General features: G+C 43.4%; 1 long non-coding RNA gene across 3 annotated transcripts; it reads left to right on the top strand.

The window, feature by feature from the left end:
- Positions 1-4,757: 4,757 nt before the first annotated feature.
- LOC117031484 (uncharacterized) lies at positions 4,758-20,366 on the top strand. Of its 3 annotated transcripts, none has more exons than XR_004424579.1 (6): positions 4,758-5,233; positions 7,594-7,664; positions 10,377-10,603; positions 12,220-12,354; positions 19,184-19,420; positions 19,555-20,366. It is a non-coding gene; the product is annotated as an uncharacterized LOC117031484 (long non-coding RNA). The 3 variants fall into 3 exon arrangements; XR_004424578.1 differs by having other exon boundaries at positions 4,762-5,233; positions 12,220-12,306; XR_004424577.1 differs by lacking the exon at positions 12,220-12,354 and having other exon boundaries at positions 4,771-5,233.
- The last annotated feature ends 254 nt before the right edge of the window (positions 20,367-20,620 follow it).

Consider the following 20,620-nt stretch of genomic DNA (forward strand, 5'->3'; position numbering starts at 1 on the left):
ACCAAAAGTTTTTATCCCAGAGCAGTTAGTTTTGATCTCTCTTGTTGTTGAACTGGTTATTCTCCCTACTGTCATGGGAGCTTGTAGAATCCGTCCTGGAAGGTCTGACTGGTTTGAGGGATAGCGGTAAAATCTTCTTCATAAGAGATTTATTCTTCTGGTATGGGTCAGCCCTATTTCCTCCTGGGCCTTGGCCCTGACAAGGGTTGAGCAAGGGATTAAAGCAGAAAATCATGAACTCAAGAGCCAAGTGAGGCTGGTCAAAGGGAGCATAACAGATCTAAGAAACAACTAGAAGTGGTAAGCATTATGGCAGACTAAAAAGGAAGTTACAGATAATGCTACACAAGAAAAAGAGAAGCATCTGGATCTTTCAGGAATTACTGGTCATTGATACTGATCTGATTATCAGGGTTCCATAAAACTACCATGATCCATAAGTAAAAGTATACGAGAGTTCATTGATAAACAGAATTTGGGACTACTTCAATCTCTCAGTGAGCCCAGTACATCTATGAATACACTCGCTTGTTATTTAGTTTGAGTAAATATACTTGGCAACTGATAGAATCACTACATTAGCTCCTTGACTTGTAGAGTTTGGGCTGTTATGATAGGGTAGGCAAAGCAGAAGCACCTGCAGTACTCCTCTCTATCCCAAAATAAGAGCAATGTCACATTCCTGGGGGAGTAGCGCAAGTTAGTCCACTAACAAAGACTTTTCAGTTGTAAAGGTGTTGATCCCTAGCACATCTGTATTTAATTAACTTCCCTGTTTATCCTCTTCAAAAGACAGATAGAAATGATAGTGTATTATATTAAGTGTTATTAGGTGATGACTACAATTGAAGCTTCTGTTCTAAATGTTGTCTCTTTACGTGTAGGTCTGCTATATGGCTATTGATTGGGTGAATACATTTTCTCTATTAGAAGAAGTTTGCTTTTACCTGACAGGAATAACAGTATATATTCACCATCCTGGTTTGGAGCTACATTATTTTTTTTTTTTTGCTTTATGCCATAATTTAGATAAGAGGGATTTTTGATCCTCTTATTAAACCACAGAACATTATGCTGGACCACAGTTTCAATGAGATCATGCTAATAGACCAAGTGAGCAAGCAGGAGCAGACATCCTAGACACTCTGAGTTTGGGAGATACATCCACTGGAAATTCAGGGATCTCAAGAGACATTTCAGGAAGTTTATATGTCTGTATAATATCAGAATATTTCATCCAAAGTGATGGATACCTCACCACTAAGAACAAGCAATACAGTCTTTGGATTTTGAAGGCAATATATGCATTCCTCTGACTCTACTGCTGAGTAGTGCATAAGGCTACTATCTTTGAGTGGAGTCCAAAGCAGGAAAAGCTGATTCAGGCCACAACACAAGCAAGTCTATCAATAGGTCTTCTGACTAATCAATCTAAAGGTATCAGTGGCTATTCAGGATACCATATGGAGTCTGTGCCAAGCCTTGATAGAAAAATCACAATGGAGAGTGCTATTGCCCTCAACATCATATGAGTATATCATTTTTAAAGAATCGACTTTACTGAGGTATAATTAACATACAATAAAGCATACCCACTTTAATATACAGTTCAATGATTGTTGATAATGTATACACCTGGAAAACTACAATATAATCAAGATAAGGAACATTTTCATCAAACTAGAATGCTTCCTGTGCCCCTTCGCACAAATCCCCAAGTCCCCCAGAACGTAGCCTAGGCAACCACTAATTCTGTCATTATATATTTGATTCATCTTTTCTACAGTTTTTATAAATACAATCGGGCAGTATAAACTCTTTTGCATCTGGATTTTTTTCATTCAGTAAATGTTGAGATTCTTCCATTCTGTCATATGTATCAGCAGTATCAGCAGTTCATTCCTTTTTGTTAATGAATATGAATATAGCACAATTTCTTTATCCATTAAGAAACTTTTGAATTGTTTCCAGGTTTTGGTTCTCATGAATAAAGCTGCTATAAACATTCTTGTAAAGGCTTTGTGTGGACAAATGTTTTGATTTCTCTTGGGTAAATACCTAGGAGAGGAATTTCTGGGGCACATGGTTTGTGCATATTTAACTTTATAAGAAATCAACCATCTCTTTTTCAAAGTGGTTGGACCATCTTATATTCTCATAGCAATATATGAGAGTTCTAGTTGCTACACATCCTTACCAACATTTGGCATTGTCAATGCTTTTAATTTTAGCTATCCTGATGGGTGTATAGTAGTATTTAATTATGGTTTAAATTTTCATTCCTTGATGTCTAATGATGTTGAGCATCTTTTAATGGGCTTATTAGCTATTTTTATATTTTTTGTGAAGTGTCTGTTCAACTTTTGCCCTTTTTATTGGGTTAATTTTTCTTATTATTGAGTTGTAAAAAATTGTCTATATATTCCAGATAAGTCATTTGTCAGTACATTTATTGCGAATACATTCTCCTAATCTGTGACTTACCTTTGCATTTGCTTAATAGAGCTTCTCAACAAACAGAAGTTTTTAACTTTGATGAAGTTCAATTATTATATTTTATTTAATAATTTTCTTTTTGTGTGTGTGTCCTTTCTAAAAAACTCATTTTTCAGCAAAAGAAGCAAAGCAACCGTCTATACTCATGGTATTTTTGTTACTATGTGCCCTGTCACCCAGAGGTAGCTGGTCATATAAATTGGTAAAACGGACTCTTGAAGAGTCAGTTTCAGCTCCATCTGTGAGATACCATATTCCAGCTTTGGAGTGAGTTCCGGAGGATGCAATATATACTTTGAACCAGTGACCAATATATAGTGTAGTTTCTCCCATTGCCAGAAAACATGGATCTATGAACAAAAACGTAAAAGTAGGAAAGGAATCTCTAGTATTTCACCCAATGTTCTACTTTAAAAACGTTTGCTTCTCATTCCTGGAACTCTGCTGGTTTAACAGCTGTAGAACTAACAACAAAATCTCCCACCAAGGAAACACAACCATGTTTCCAGTGAATGGGATATAAAGATTGTCACCTACAATTTTAGGCTCCTCATTCCACTGGGTGCTGTTTACTTCAGGTAAACCTGCCTCCAATTCTGACCTTGGACCTACACAATTCAGAGATGTTCATTCTCTGGGTGATGAATATCTCCTGCGAAATGATTGCTTGTGTCGCCCTCAAAATAGATGAACATTCTAAAGACTTTTTAATCAGTTAAGTACTTTGTACCTTATCCTTTTTCCTGTAAATATGATTCAATAAAATACTTAAAATTTCAGAGAAAGTTGAGTTTACTACATGGGCGGGAATTTTTTAGAGCCATGTGTATATTTAATTAGTATGGCAATATGTTATATGAATAGTCTAACACATGGCCTATTTTATTCATTGGTATAGATTATTTTTATGATGAACCTATTAAGACCCATTTTGCCCTAGCACATGAACAGGGTTATAAGGGAGTCAGACACAGGACAGATATGTTTCAATAAAGAGAGGGGTTTGGAAAAAGGCTAGGGCATGTGACACCACTGTTATTAGAAGAGTAAAAAGCCTAGTTGTAGAGAAGAAACCCAGGGTGTGCCATAACATGGGCATGTAGGGGCTTGGAGAGGAAATACGCAAAAGGAGCCATGAGAAGGAGGTAAACTTCAAACTTCACTTGCCCAAATACATGGCCCCACCGTTAAGGAACAGCGTCATCTAATAGAAACTCCATAGATACCTGAGTTAGGAAAGAAAATCCTTGTCCAAAGACTGCCAGAGCTTCAAGGAGAGCTCATAATGCCATCACTGCCTTCAGCTAGACCACACTTTCCTCACCTGCACAATGGGGGATTAAAAATGAATCGGGACACCTATTCTGTTCCTTAGTCTCACGAGTTTAATAAAACACTTAATGGAACCCTTTGATCATCTCAAATAAAGATGCATAAAGTATGTAAATTTATGCAGGCGATTTCTTTTGAAGAAGTGGAAACAAAACATATTCTCAACCATTATTCTTCCAATTTTCCAATTAAGGCACTTAAAAAAAGAAAACGTATCCTATTGCCCAGACTAGGGGCCAAACCTCGATTTTGGTCTTAGCTCTGCAGTAACTTGTTGTGGGACCTTAACCAAGTCACTTCCATTCCGAGGAACTTTATTCTGTCTACAGACTTACACGATAAAATGTCATTTCCCCTGTGATCCCTCCCAGCTCAGGATTTAGTGACGTGGGGTCATCTGCCATAACTTGTTTCAGCCCTCACAGTGATTTGTTCATGGATGTCTTGTCTCAGAGTTTGGGAGATGTGGATAGCTTCTCCTGGCCATTTGTTTGTAGAGGAAATGAAAGGCACAAAATGTGGAAATATAAATTATGAACATTGTGATTTAAATAAAAATAGTATTTGACACACTCTCTCTCTACACCCACTGAGACTCCCAGGCCTCTTCTCAGCCCCCCGCAAACTTATCCCCCAAGTTAGGGGACTGTTCCATTGGATTTGGGATAACCTGGAGAGGGAGCTGCCTACAAAGTCTGCATGAAGTGGAAGAGTCTCCAGGATACAATGGGGTTTGGCAATCCTCCAAAAGATCAAGACAATGTTTAAATAGTGGTCAGACTAGCATGTACTAAGAATTTTTTTTTTCTCCATTTATGCTTAGGACTGTCAAATAGAATTGTGTCATTATCGGTAAAATTCAATTTAGCAAAATAATTTATATAAAGTCAATTAACCTGAAATATACACATTTTACATGTTTTATACATCATGTGCATGTTTTGTAGGTTAGGTATTCATACAGAGAATGACTCTATTCCTACTCATAATGCCATATTCCTAGAAGAAGTCCTGGAATTTTGTACTACATCTGTTCATTCCAGAATCCATGAAAAATCTGTCCCCAACATACCCAGGACCATACTAACCACTGACTTAGGAAGCAGCACAGGGCACAATAGGTTGATATTCATTTTGCAATCGAGAAAATCAAGGCAAATACTGGTTCATACCTATTTTGTTAAACTCATAGAAAATACGAAGTAAAATTCAGGAGCCCCCAATCTTTACTTGTCAAATAGAAAGCTGCCAATGAATATTTGTGAGTGAGTGTAAGGAGACAAGAAAGTGTTTGCATTACTGGATTACACTGCCTCCCAAAGAGCAGCATAAACACTGAGACTGGAATGGCAAACAGCACGCTCTACTTACCAGAATCGTTCTTGTGCTGTGAAAGGGACATCAGGTAAGTCCTGTTTTCTTATTTACTGGTTTTGAAGCAACTTCCAAAGTCTGTAAATTGCCAGCCCAATTTCTACCAGCTTCTGAATTACAGAATACGTTGTGACTGAAGTTGATACTGCAGACCCTGATTTCCATTTATTTATAAATAAAAATGTAGTTTAGTATTATTACGTGTAACATTTTGTGTTGTATATTTCTATTAAAATAAACTATTTTATTTTACCATAATATCTGTTATATATAAATTATATAGAAATGCATGGCATATGCTATGTTCTAATGAGATATTTTATAATAGCTCCTTCTACATGCCAGGTATTACGGCTGGTGCTCAGTCACCAAACATGTTTAAGACACAAGTTCCTGATCTTGAGAAACTTAACAGCCGTGTTGAAGTTACGGAAATCTTTTAAAATTTTTCTTTTGTTAAAATGAATAGAGAAAGTCTTTGTTTATAAGAAATATTTTCTAGAATCTTTAGAGGTAAAGGGACATAATGTCTGCAACTTACTCTCGAACAGTTCAGAAAAAAAAATATATATATATATACATACATATGTTATAGACATGTATGTGTATATACATATATATGTGTATATGTGTAAATAAATGTGTATGTTTGTGTGTACGTAATACGGAAAAATGTTAACATTAGGGGAATCTGCGTAAAGGATATGTAGCATTCTTTCTCTATGAGGCAATATTTCACTCAAAGGAAGAAAATTGTTTTGGGGGGCAAAAACATCTTGCTTTTTTTCCATGTAAAGCTCAGCTATATATGTAGTCTATAAGCAGATATACAGTATATCTGTGGTATTAAAATGTCATGGGAGAAGGCAATTAGGGAAAAAATGTCTAACAAGGGCTCTTGGAGGGGGCACTCATGAGAAAAAGGTTGAGAGACACTGGTATACAGAAATTCTTTAGCCTCTTTTTGCACCTTTTCTGTAAGTCTGAAATTATTTCTAAACAAAAAATGCAAATGTTGCGACGTTACACTGCTGGAAGAGTTTCGGGAGCACAGATGAGGCAGCCCTGCAGGGGTGAGTGGGGGCAGCCCTGCAGGGGTGAGTGGGGGCAGCTCTGGGTCAGGTGGTACGGGAAGTCCCCACCAGGAAGGTGACATTTGCCCCAAGTCTTGAAGGAGAAACATGAGTGTATGGGGTAGATAAGTACACTGCCTAATCCCAAAAAGCCTCAGAGGAAGATTAAATTCTCTATCATTTAGTTATACTGTCTGGCATATTTTGCCATATTCTAATGAGATACAAATTGATAAGCCACATCTTTTCTAGCGTACGTCTTAAAATTAAATAACAACGCTTTGTTAGGCAGAAGATCCAACTTCTAAAGTTTCTAAAGACATGGTAGCTTGAGGGAAAACAACTGTCTGTGCTCTAGGATTCACTGGTTATCCAAACTTTCGGTCCCTGAGGGGATGTTTCTAGAGCCATGACTTACAGGTTTGGGAAACCCTGTGGGATTTTGGAGAGGGAAAGTGCCATCCTGTGAAATTTGCCTTTAGCTCCAATGTTGCACTGGGTCAGGAGGCCTGAGAGAGGCAGAGGTGGCTTGCACATTCCACAGCAGCAAACCCTGCCTTTCTGTCACTGGAAACCTGATACTGAGCTGTGGAAACGCACAGAGTCAGAAAGCATGCTGTGAGAAGGGGTGCAGAAAGGGGCAAACCCTGGAAAAAAATGTACTTGTCTCCCCAGGACAGTTGCCTTTTGTTTCAACAAATAATTTGAGGAGAGAACAAAAAACAATTGTTTGCTTAATGCCAAGCCACAAGAACATGGAGACTTTCTAGCCCCAGTTATTAGGATTCCTTGTCTCAAGCATTTCTGATGATTCACCTTCTCGTCCTACAGCCCAAGGTGACACAGAAAGCACCCACTGTCCCCAGAGCCCCTTTCACTGGGCAGGGACCACCTCACTCATTCATAACTCAGTAGGACAGGAGCCCAGACAGTGCCAGGTTGGGCTCAGTCAGAGTGTGGCTGTGATGGGGTGGGGTGGCCTGAAAACAAGTCATTAATGCACATAGATGCCCTGACTGCCAGTTGCTTGTTTTCTTGGCCAGAAGAATCTGCAAAAAGAGTACAAAACCTTGTGTTCAAAAGTTTTGGAGTTTATAACATATACAGACTCATACACACATACACACATGCCCAGAAACACACAAACTGCTTGTGATACATACATTTGGTGCCAACATAAACAGGTCCCTGGCCAAAAACCATGTTGGTTAGCAACTGGCCAATAAAGTGTTTAAAGTTAGAGGCCAACAAAAAAACCCAAACAGTGGTGTTTTTCCTAAACTTGAAGTCACCAGTCAGTGTTGCTTTTCCTTTCCAGAATGGTTTTCTAATATCTTCACTCAGGAAAGATCCTGTCTGCAAAGAGGCCCGTGACAGGTTTGCTATTAGGTGAGTTCATTACCATAAATCCATCCAAGGTGAGTTCCAATAACAATTACAAGGCCATCAAGCCATGAAATCCAATGGCCGCTTTGAATCTGTGACCAGTGCCAGTGAAAAGGAGGAGAGAGGTTCTGGGCTTCTAGAACTGCCTGATCTCCCAAGTTTATGGAAGCACTGAGGCTTTGAAGGAGGAAGGAACAGCTTATCTGGCCAGCCAACTGGCCCCTGGAAGAACAGGCTGGGGAGGAAGCATGTGCTCTTCCCTCCGAGACTTCAGAGTCTACTCCAGCACCATGTAGAGTGAGCACGTCATCCTAGAGACACATACACATGCCAGGGATGACCCTCTTCCCCAAATCTCCCACCTTCAGGTGTTAAATGCCCCTTCTACCTATAAAGGCTATTTCCAGGAAAGGACTGACGTCCATTATTTACTACTTAGTCTGAATAGATTTAAGTCACTGTTATCAGGGCATAGGATCTGTTGCAGTTGAACTCTGGCCTAGCAGCCTTGACATCTGCTAGAAGAACCAAAGTCCTTGGCCAGCAAATGGGAGAAGATTTGGTAGGAATGAGGAAGAGCAGTCTTTCCCAAAAGCTGTTCCCACTGCCTGCACGTTCTTCCCTCTCAGCCTTCAGATCTCAGCCTAATTCTCCATTCCTAAGGAGGTCAAATCCCGACAAGATGGTCTCTTGGTACCATATACCTCTCCTTAGTCCTAGGTGAAGTCAAGATCCATGCCTATACTGGATCACCATTCTCTCTCAAGTGCCTAGCTCAGTGTACATACACTGAGCGTATAGTACATTTCAATGAATGTTGAATGAATAAATCAATGAATGGTTAAATGAAGGCATGGATGGATGGATGGATGGATGGATGGATGGATGGATGCATGGCTTATGGAATGCTAATACAACTCCATCTGGGCCCTGTCCATCTTCTTATGATCTTGCCTTCCTCAGAACTTGGTTGCATCAGTGCAAAACTTAAAGAAGCCCAGTCAATAGGTGATGGTGTTACTGGATGCTCATGATGAATTATAGCAGTAGCAACTGAGAAAGGCCAAGAGAGCAACCAAAGAGAAGGGCTAGGAAAATAAAAGGCAGAGAAGGGAAAATAGAGAGGTTGAGAGGTGTGCAGGAAAAAAAAACAAAAAAAACAAAAAACAGACCACAGGCAGCTGGAGGAGAAAGGCAGAAGCTTTGGGGACCTAAAGGAAAAACAGAGAGAAGAGAGGCAGTGAGATTAGCAGTGGGGAGGGGGAAGCAGCTGCGAGCGGGAATCATAGAAAAAGAATGTGTATCATCAGGAAAACAAAAATGATAAGGGCTTCTCTAATAGGACTGTAGGGAGGTGAAAGTTGAAAGTGGGAGGCTTGTAAGAGGAAGAAAAAGGAGGTGCAGAATCTTAACCAGCAAAAATTAAATAGCACAGAAAGAGAGAAGCAAGACTAGAGAAAAATGCTGGCCCTGAAAGCTGCAGAAGGGGTGCCCGGTGTGAGAGAGCCAAAGCCACAGCCGCTCTGCCAAGGGAGGAAACCTTAGGAGACCCTCCCAGCCAGAATCTTGAAGTCTCAGACTTTTTCCACCTTATGAGCTGTAAATTGATCTATTCAGTTAGAGAAACCTGGTTTTTATTGAGTAATTTCCTCTGAACGACCTCCAGTTCTGAAAATGTCCCCAAAGTTCTCTGACTCTCCACTCCCCCTTTGGGTCCCCACGTCAATGCCATCCATGCCCGTAAATCACAGGGAGACAGCCCCCACCGCCCTTGCTGCTCCTCAGGTCCCTTGACTAATCCTGATATGGCACTGGGTCCTTCTTGGTACAGAGACCTCGGATCTGTTTGTTCTGCCGGCCAGGTCCCGGCATGCACCTCGCTGAGCTCCCCTCCAGACAGCAGCTCAGGAGCCCCCAGCCACGGAAGGGATTTCTAACTGGTCCCAAGCCACGTCCTCCGCCTGGCCCCAATATCAAGGAAATTTCTCCATTTTTCTTCTTAGCCCTCAAATAGGGCCTCTTGCAGATGCAAACAAGGGGCTCTTTATGGGGAACATTGTCCATCACGTGCTTTTACATTGCATCTTTTATGCCAGCACCCCTCAAAGTATTTTCACAGACAAGTGTTATTGTCTCCCCCTTACAGATGGCACCAAGAAGAAAGCACAGAAAGTTAAGTGGTTCAACGAAGGTCACTCAGAAAGTCAGAGCAGAGGTGGGAACAGAACTCAGAGCTCCCTGCTCCCAGGCATATCACCTGCTCACTCCCAGGCCTAGCTGGATACAGTCAGCCTCTGTGAGTGCCCTTCCCACACTCCAGCAGCAGGCCAACTCCCCCCCCCTTCCCCCCCACCCCTCCTTATCTTTGCTACTTAAAGCTCAGAACTAAAACTCCATCTTCCTAACCAGTACGGCACAGATCTTTGGATGGAAGGGGCCATCTTGCAAAATCAATTGAAGGCCGATGGACTTGCCAAGACCCGCTAGGGTGGGAGGGAGGTCTGAGGGCCGCCTCAGGAGGTAAGATGCAGGCGTCAGGCTCAAAAAGCAATTACATTACCTGTGCGGCTGAGGTTTTACTGCTTGCTCAATCTGAAAGTTAGCAAAGTAGTAATCAATGAAAAGGAAATATAATTGAGAAGATTAAAAGCTGAGGGTGGGTATGGACTGGGGAGGGAAGTGATTGCTAAAGAGGTCCATTTGTATAATTCAAAGGTCGACGCCTCTCATTAAACTCGCATCTCCAGACACTCAGGGGATGAAAGAGAATCTCTCCATGCTGACTGGCTGACACCTAAGAGTTTCCTCTGGCCACTTTCAAGGGCAACATGAGGCCAGAGCAACAGAAGAAGCTGTTGGAAAGAGAATTTAGGGGAATCCATACGCAAAAGAACATTTGGAGAATTGAAATACAAAACCTGGTCTTCTGACCCTTTCAAAAGGTACACCCGAGTTTCTTTTAGACTCTTAGGACTCGCTCACATGATCTAAATGCAAGCTGAATGGATGCCCAGGGAAGTTCTAGACTGGCAAGGCCTCCGGTTCTTTGTTTATATTCACACCGACCTCCCAACACATACACACACACACACACACACAAACGTTTATCTTTTCATGGAGTGCATGTGTTTCTTCAGTTTACGACCAGTAATGGGCTCTGGATGATACCACATGTTTACTTGCAGAACTAGCAACTGCATCTTTATCTGAGAAAAGTGCCACACTTATCCCCCACGCTCCTCCCTGGGAAGGAAGATACATACGGGAGTGTGTGTGTATCTCCCTGTGAAGCGAAATGGTGGGGCCTGTGGTCCGGAAGCCGGGTCACCCATGCCTCCCAGGACACAGGCAACAGAGCAGACGCTGGCATGGTCTGCCTTCTTCCCCTGCCGTTTTTGCTGTGGTTGCCAACAAGAAGATGTCCAGTATATCTGGGTCTCCCTTGCCCTTCATTTCCTCTTCTGTCTTTGTTGCCTATATCAGGAAACCCTGTAAGTGTGTCTTGGAGACCATAGGCTACATATCTAGCAAATGTATTAGTTCACTATTGCTGCCTATCATATCATCCCAAAATTCGCAACTTAAAACAACATCCATTTTCCGCTCATAGTTTGCAGGGGTCAGGAGTCTTGGCACAGTATGGATGGAGTCTCTGCTCAGAGTCTCACACAGCTAACATCAGGGTGTCGGCCAGGCTGCCATCTCTCCTGAGGCTCAGGGTCCTCCTCCGAGCTTTTCTAGCTGTTAGCAGATTCCAGTTCATTGCAGTGTAGGACCAAGTTCCATGTTTTCTTGCTAGCTGTTAACTGGGGCTCTCCTTAGCTCCTGAAGGCTGACCACCATCCCCTGCCAAGTGGCCTTCTCTACAATACAGCAGTTTTCTCCTTCAAGGCCAGCAGAAGAATTCTCTGTGGCTTCAAATCTCAGACTTCTGTTTCTGGCCTCTAGACCCAGATTTCAAAGGGCTCGTGTGGTTAGTTCAAACCCACCTACATAATCTCCGTTTTGACTGACTCAGAGTCTACTGATTGTTGACCTTAACTACATTTGCAAAACTCGCTTTTGCTATGAAATGTAACATAATCACGGGACTGATGTCCCATCATAATCACAGGTTTCACCCTCACTCCAGGAGAGGAGATTATACAAAGGCAAGGGTCACTGAGGGGCGTCCAAGAATTCTGCCTGACGCCACAAATAAAAAAAAGCAGATGCCCAGTGAAATTTGAATTTCAGATAAGCAACGACTAATTCTTTCGGCAGAATTATGTCCCGTACAATATTTGGAACATACTTGTACTTACATATTATCCAACCTTTATCTGAAATTCTAATTTAACGGGGCAACCTGTATTTTATCTGGCAACCATAGACGCCGAGCCTCGGAGCCTCTACTTCACAAAAAGGCTGGGATTGGCCTGCAGTAGGCGAAGGTATTTCCTTTGTGAAGCAAGCAGCAGTAGAACTTTCTTCAGCTGGGGGCCCCTTCGTGATAAGAGAAGGCCTCTGTGGCCTTATTTCTGCAGCATGGCTTTCTCTGCTTCTCTCCCTCCCCCAGCTCCCTCAGCCCGCAGCTGTCAACACCCTGCAAGCACACGGAGAGCAATTGCTGTTCCCAGGCCACATGCAAACGCAGGCCCCCAAGGTCAGCCACAGAATCTCACTTGCCTGGAATCACAGCCTGGTGGGTGGGGTAAGGAATCGGGAGGGGAGTTTGGGGGACAACGGGAGGCAACAACAACCCCAGGCCCTCTATTCACTCGGCTCTGGGTAGACAATTCCTGCCCCACAGGCGCTCTTGCCCTTGAGACGGGTCATGCAGGCTCTTTGGACCGTGGAAAGTTCCCGTCATCAGCAGAGGGGCTTCCCTTGTGAGCAACGCTTGGCTCTCCTCGTGGCTGCTCCAAATCCTTGCCAGCAACACTTCAAACTCTGGCCAGCCCAGTGTTACATTTTAACAGGCCAGGCCCTCTTCGCCTGATCCTAGGATGGGTTATTCTTTCCAGTTTTTCACTAACAAAAATCCCCTTTTATTTGGACACTCAAGTGGCCTCTAGGAACGAGACTTTCATGAGTTGCCAAAAATGTTCGGATGCAGCAACATTTGTGTGTGTGGCCAATTACCTCGCTACCTCTGGGGCTGAGCCCACAGGCCTTTCTCAGGCAAAATTCCTTGACCCTTCAGCATACCCCCACCCTTTTTCCTGAACTCTGTTTGCAAGAGGAGGCCCTGAGCGGCTGTAGATGGGCTTATTCATGGAGTTCTTACTCTTATGAAATCAATCTGAGTGGGGAGAGTGATTTATATGAACACTAGTCAATGCATTATTAGAATTAATATCATTATTTCGCTGCTTCCCTTTTTAGGTTTTCCTCTCATACATCAATTTAGTTCGATAAGATTGGGCTGAGTTTTGGCTGCGCCCAGACTAGAATGTTCTGCATTGTGGGAGCAAAGGGCCGTTTGGCGAGTTCAGACAATGCCTCCATTGTTTTCTGATTTATGGAAAGCTCAGGTTTTGCTAGTATTACATGTACTTGTTGATGTTTTGCAAAGCATGGATTAGTGAGATTGTTTTGACCCGAAAGCTATCTCCCTACAGCGTCGGTTTCTCAGAGTCTCTAGTTGGTTGTGAGTTGCCTTTTCCATATCCAAGTAATGGCCACAAAAAGGGTGGGTAGGTGTTTTTATAATCATTCTTTCTTTCCATCGTCATATTGGGCCAAAACCCCACTAACTTGTCTTATGTCTGCTCTGAGTTTCCTAATGCTTGCAGAAGAACATCTATGTGAGTCCTTTCTTTTCACCATCATACTTATTAATACCTTGGTAGTACCATCTGTCTTTATTAAGGATGCCATCCCATTGCTCAGCCAGAGCGGGCTGTAACCTCCCATCCGAAGCCCATGAATACAGGCACCTGGGCGTTTGGATATGCTGTGTCATTGACCTCTCCGTGCACCTCAGGCAAACGGTTCCCTCCAATACCTGCTTCTCAGACACTTGTTGCAGAAGACATCGCCAGGGAAGCCTGAGATCTTTTTCGTATGAGCAGGACAATATCAGAAATGCTTAGACATTAGTCTGCAATGCGAGATCAGCACAGGCTGATGTATGCTCAAGTCCAATCACATTCATTTTGCCCTTCAGCTGCTTCACCCACCACATCTTCAACCTTGCATGTGCGGCCCACCTGCTCGCCAGAGCCTTCCCAGAGTTCCGTGCAACGGCTTTTGCCGTCCATACTTCTTGGCTGGGGATTCCTCTGCCCCTTCTCCTCTTTGTTCTGAAAATGAAACTTAGGAGAACAGGGTACTTTCCCACGGGCATATGCACCTGCTGCTAGGAGGAACTTGGATGTTAACCCATCTAAGGGTGGCCAAAAGCCTGGTGGGGCTTTGTTTTATTAAATCTAGCAAGAACCAAGCAAGAAATTGAAGTTTAAATAAGCCTTAAAGAGATGGGGCTTCCAAACCCAGGGTCTTAACATATAACAGCCATTCACTGTTGAATCAACTGGATTTAATATTGATGAGCTTTTCTGTTTTAAGAGAAATTCCTAAAATAAAAGCCTTCCCTAAATGAAAGCGTTCCCCAAATAAGGGCTGATTGCTGTATCCTTCGTGGCAATCCCATGTCAGAGCTACATAATGAGCCCTGCCTGCCCCAGTACTTGGACCTGAGGATTCTCAGAGCAGACGCAGTTTTCTCTGGAAACATAACACGCCTACCTGCGAGCACAGCACTCTGTACCATTATTGCTCCCCCAACCCCAATTCACACACCTTCTCTGGCTAACACATGCCAAGTCTATTTCTTCCAAGGGAGGATATTATAAAGGGCAATGAATCAAGAAATGGCTTTTGGAAACTGAAAAGGCTCTTGAAAATGTTGGTACTGGAATGCACGCCTTTGAGACAGCAATCAGAGGTGGCAAAACCTTTGCTGGTGGTGTTACAAGTTAGGAGCACTCTCCCTACCTGGTAACTCCATGTTCTAAGGCACTAGGGTTCAGCTCATCTAGGTCATTAGCACAGTATTCTGGGAAGCTGCCTGACACACTCTTAGCCCCATTTGACATACGCCAAAATTGAGGCTCTGGGAAATTAGGTGGCCTGCCCTAACCCCCAAGAGTGTGGAATAAAGCCAGCTTTCTTGTTCTCCTTTTGAGAAATGCTGTTCAGAAGGAACATATTTTTCTAAATAGCTGCTCTTATTATCATATCCTTCCAACCCGGCTGTGAAGTCCTCGGTGACGATGACAATGTTGACCGTAACAATGACCCACTACCTTTCAAGCCGTGTATTATGCTTGAATTTGATTTAATCTTCAAAATGCCCCTGTCAGTTAGGGTAATAATATTAGCCCCATTTTATGAATTAGGGAGGAAAGGCTCAGAGATGTTGATTAACCCGCCCAAAGTCACACAGCTAAAAGACAGACAAGCTCTGCTTTGGTTGGACTGTGCTGTGTGTGCTCTTAACTGTTGGATTGCACTGAACCAAACACCTGGTTAGAAAGGCTAGGCTGATTGTTTCCGTGTCTCTTTCCCTTAAAAGCTCACACTTTCCTTGTCCTCGTTTCTCACAGTAGGCATTTCCAACTGTTAGCCCCATTGAACATTTCATCGTGTGCACTGACTGATACCAACAGAGGGCTGACCATCTGGAAACAATGCATGGGGTGCAAAAGATGGCAAAATGTAAACTTTTTCTTCCTCTCTCTCTTTCTCTCCCTCTCTCTACCTCCCCCCATTTGAGGCTCAATATTGTCCTTCTTCTGGTTTATCGCAGATAACATAGATCAGGGCCACTAAGAGACATCTACTTACTTGCATCTATGAATCTCATTGTAAATGATGCACCTTACATATGATGCAGTCTTAGCAAGGTTTGCCCTAGAAAAACCAAGAGAATGTATTATAGAAGGGTGTAGTCATGCCTCTACTACTGGAAATGTTCATGGGTCATTCTGGATAATGATTCATCCTTTTCTGAGATAGTGTGGTTGTTCAGCGAAATCAGAAAAGCTGTGTTCATCTCCTACCTCTGAAACACACTAGCTTTTAAGTAACTTTTTGTTTCATGTAACTTCAGGCAGGTCACTTACTTTTACTGAATATATAATACTTCCTCACCTATAAAATGAGGATAATGCTATTCTACTTTCAGCTGCTATGAGAATTAAAATACACCTGTTCTGGGAAAGAGTAGGCCCTAAACAAATATTGCTTCCCCTTTTGGAATATATGGAATATAATTTAGCTTTATCTCTGAGATGCTATCTCATATAAACTGTAACCATCAACTCGTAGACTGTGTCTTACATAGTGAAGCATTCAGAGGTCGCTGAGCCTTGCACTAAGCGCTACAACTCACTTGTACACACCAGCTTGTGTGGCTTAACTTTGACCCTTGGGATGTTCTCAACGGCTGGGGAGTCTAAGCGTGATGGATGGTCCAGACTGCTAGGTTGGTGTTTCTTCTCTTTGCCCCAGGCATCATGTACCCACTCTGTTGGTGTTACCCCAATTTGTATCTTGCCCGCTCTACTCCTCTGTCTTCCAATGACACTTTTCATTGCCCTCATCCCCTCTCTTCTCCTTTCTGATTTTCTGCTTTCGCCTTTTGCCTCCTTTCTTCCAGACATTTCAGTCTTAAGTACCAGGAGATTTCGCTTGTATCACTGCTAACTGTTCCAATAAAGGGCCCAGCAAGAAACAGATGATACACCCAAGAAAGGTTTAATTCAAAAACTTTTTACAAAGTGTGGACAAAATGTACCACACAAGGGACAGTGCAATACTGTAGGTCTAAAAACAAGGGAGCTGTCACCACCTCTAGGCCCAAAGGGGTGAGGGAAGGGGACCTGGAACTTAACTTCTAGAACCTGGAAGGAAAGTGTCATAAGGAGAGACCCCATGGGAAAGGAACAATGATCTCAGTTGAGGGAACTGGGGGATAAATACCTCAGACCCTCTCGCTTCCCTCCCTCCCATTTCCTGCAAAGGTTTCCCATTGGAGAAACCGACATGAGAAGCCAAAGACCAAGACTTCCAGGGGCGAGAATGGGGTAAAGAAAGGTAGAGGGTCTGGAGGGTCACAGACACCAAGAGAGATTGCCTTCTTCCGATCATGAACCCAGCAGCCACACATCATCAACCTTTGGCAGCAGCATTTAATTCTCTTTTGTGTCTGGACTCCCCTCCATGCCAGAGAGCCAGGAGTCCTGGGTATGGGTGATGGGGAATGATTGGGGTGTGGCTGTCATTTTAGACAGACTTACAGGCCAAACTGTGTTTTCAGTCTTCGTTCCATTTTCCTTCCTTTCTTTAATTTACTATCGCCTGCTCTACATTTTATGGGGCTATTTTAAGCATACACAGGAGATCTTCTTGCCATACACAGGGAACAATCAATGTTCTCACTTAATAATTCATTCTTTCATTAAATGCCCCAAGTAATTAAATAAAACATGAATAAATTCCACACTGATATTTGCTAAAGTTTTGTTTCTAGAGATTTTACCTGTTGGAGGACATGCTGGGACCATTATTCATTATGATGAACAATGAAACAAGGAAACTTTCACAGCATAGAGTCACATAGTATGAATTTCGTTCTAATATTGATCAAATGCCTACTAAGCACTAGAGATTTTATAGACATCACTGCCCATATGGAAGTAGCCCTATGAAGTTTTTAAAAACTCAGATTCAGAAAAGCTCAGTGTCTCACCCAGGATCACATCAAGGAGAATTTGACACTGGGTTGGTCTGGCACCAAAGCCCTGCTCTTTGTACTACTCCCCATCTTTCTAACACTTCTATGGGGAAGTAGGTGATGCAGAAAAATATCCTAATAACTCACAGAGTTTTCCGTATTTCAGTGCATGCCAGCGTATGGGTGGGAGTATGAGAAACAAGTGTGGATTTCAGAAGCTTAGGAGACCACCTCCGAAGAAAGTTCTAAAAGAATGGGAGTGAAGACGGGGAGGAAACTGCCAGAAAATAGGATCTTCTGCTCTTCCCTCAGTCCCCTGAGTATCCTTCCCCTGAAGAAGTTCAGCCAGCAATTTTCCACGGTCCCCAATGTTTGTCTAAGTTCTCCAAAGAAGCCCACCCGCACAGGATGCAATCACGTCCTTGGTTGTGCTATGAACCATTCGGGGGCACAACCACTCCTGAAAGGGCTTTCCCATTAGTATTGGGGTCACACTCCTTTTAAATAATTTGTTTCTTTGATGACCTCCCTGTTAGCATGGGCTGATTGTTTCACATCATCATAAACTTCCTTACTTTCTCATTAGTCTTGTAGAAGGTGGGGATTGATGTTAAGTGTCCCCAAAGTCTTCTGAATGTTAGGATAGTCCGGTTCCTTAGGGATGGGATGTATACGGAATCCCCCACCCCTATCCGCTCCTCTTCCTACTCATCCTCTCTGGAATAATGGCCCCATCAGTCCCTTTGTGGTCTCAGGAATCCTTGACTCTTGCCCCTCCCTCATGCCCACTTCAAAGCAGTCATCAAGTCCTGTTGGGTCTGTGTTGTGAGTCTCCTCCTACTTCTTTCTCACAATGACCACCATAGTTTAACACTGAGTAAAGATTTTTGAATGACTGAACAAAAGAACCATTTTGAGAGAGTCTCCTAACCACCCTCACTTCCTATCCATGTTCCACTGAACCACTAGAGTTAACTTTGTAATATTGAGATTATCATGTCACGTCCTTATTTGAGGTACCCTCTAATGCCTGCCAATTGCCTAAGAGAATATTTCAAATATTCTAACATGACACAAAGGGGCCCCACCCTCCTTCCTCGGTGCTCCCTCCAGCCTACCATGCACTCTTTATTCATGCACGCCTCTCTACTTGCGTTCCTAGTGTCCTCTCGACCCACAATGCCCGTCATCCTACTTCTTCCATCCTCTTGCAGTAGCACCACTCCATGTTCTTAACCACCACACTGTGGAAAGAAAGAATCCATGGGTCCACATTGGTTCAGTTAGCTATGGCTAGTGGAACAAGGCCACTCACTATACACACTTATTATACATATGTGGATACATATGATAGACACGGCCGGCGGGGAGCACTCATTTGTGGGGGGTGGGCATGGAAGGGTGAACCATCATTAACCAGGTAGCCACCCCAAGTTATCTTCTGTCTTTCCTGTGTTGCTGTAGGAACATAGAGAGGACAGACTCTCTGTTCATGAGCTAGTGTGGCACATAGGACCTAGGCATCCCAGAGACCTGTCTGCCAACTGGGAAAGGTTGAGGCAGGGGACTCACTTATTATATTGGTTAACGAATATGCTTTTCTTGTCATTCACGATATATAGAGACATAATTCTTTGCTAGTTCTTTCTGGCTCTAAATAACTCAGTCTTAAGTTACCATGCACGCCCTGAAAGGAAGGAGCAGAGGGTTAAAGAGGGAAATGGTGGGCAACATCAGAGAGAGGATGGGCACAGAAATCAATGCACTTCTTGTAACTCTTTTCTCTTCCTTTCTTCAGTGGAACCACCCGTTAGAATCACAGTACTCTAGACTATTTCACATGTACTTTACCTGCAGAATCTTTTCTTCAAAAGAAAGGCTAGTGACACTGTCTTAGTGAACCAGATAGAAATGGAGCTGTTTGGTGGGGGAGGCCTGAGAGCACTGCATGGTCTGCCCAAACCCCCCTCACAGCGTCCTGGGGAGCACCAGCCTGGAACACAACTGGAAAGCCCCTGGAAAGGACCAGTATCAGGTAGGTCTGCCCACCAGAGAGGACGGAATCTCAACCAGGGCACAGGAGGCTTCATTACAAGCTCTGGTTGAGTTTTCTGTATTAGCTTTTCATCAAAGAATTCTAACAAAGCTGTTTTTCTTTTACCTTTGCAGGTCCCTTATTTGAGATGAGAAAATGGCTGTATCATTTGTGGCCTGCGTGTGTTGTGTCTGGTTCTCGTGGTTTGTTTTCCTGCTTTGAAAACGAAACTGTTCGTGGCTCAGAGATGGAAAGCAGACCACATTTTGTCAGCGAGGCCATTCGTCATGTCCCCCAGAGGGGGCTGTGAACTCCTGCAGCCTTGTGCTCTGCCAGCTCAAGGACCACCCATGTTGCCGAGCTCAGAAGGCCACCAGGCAGAGCTGGGCATGAGGCTCTGCTATCCAGCTGGCCTGAGGCCTCTGCCAGCTCCCACCCACCCCTGGGGACGCAGGTCTGAAATAAACCGGTGTGAGGGTCCTGGGAGACTAGATTCTACCTGGCGGGCCAGGCCTCTCGCAGGGTGAATCTGAGGTAGGCTCTGGGTAAACTTGCAAAAATGTCCAGCGTGAACAGAGCTTCTCAGACCTGCTTCAGAGCACAACCTGGTGAGGAAATCATTTGCTCCATTAAAAGTTGTTTGGCTATGTTTGAGTTGAACTCGTTTTTTTCTGTTCTGCAGAAAGCTGGTTGTAAAATGCTCTGACATACAGCAAAGAACTTCTGTTAGCAAATGTCTGCACCTGCTGGGTGGGGGAACCAAAGGAGACCTGCAGAGGCATCAGTGCAAAAAGAAGTTCCTGATGCAGCTGTCCCAGGCAGGCTGGCATTTCTCAGCAACTCTGTCAGACTCACCTGGAAACTTACTAAAGATGCCATAGTGGTCTGCAGTGGCCCACCCAAACCTTTGGGGCTGGCAGCCTGGAATCTGCATTGAAAACAAGTGGCCTGGATTATTGTTATGTACATTCATACAAGTGGGGGGGATGCTGCCTCTGGGGGTGGGAGGGAGGGGGTAATGTTGATTACAGAGCTCCATGTCTGGGGAATGTCTGTCCATGTGAGCCCAAAAGGGTGCTCTGGTCTCCAGGGCTGATTAGCAGGGCCAAAGAAGACAATCCTGTTTCCTTTGCCAAGTTGTGTCAAGATTGGAGAAAACAAGCACAGAGCTCAAGCCTTCTGAATCCATAACAGACTGGG

This window comes from Rhinolophus ferrumequinum, chromosome 12 (genome assembly GCF_004115265.2).
Source record: "Rhinolophus ferrumequinum isolate MPI-CBG mRhiFer1 chromosome 12, mRhiFer1_v1.p, whole genome shotgun sequence".
Lineage (NCBI taxonomy): Eukaryota > Metazoa > Chordata > Mammalia > Chiroptera > Rhinolophidae > Rhinolophus > Rhinolophus ferrumequinum.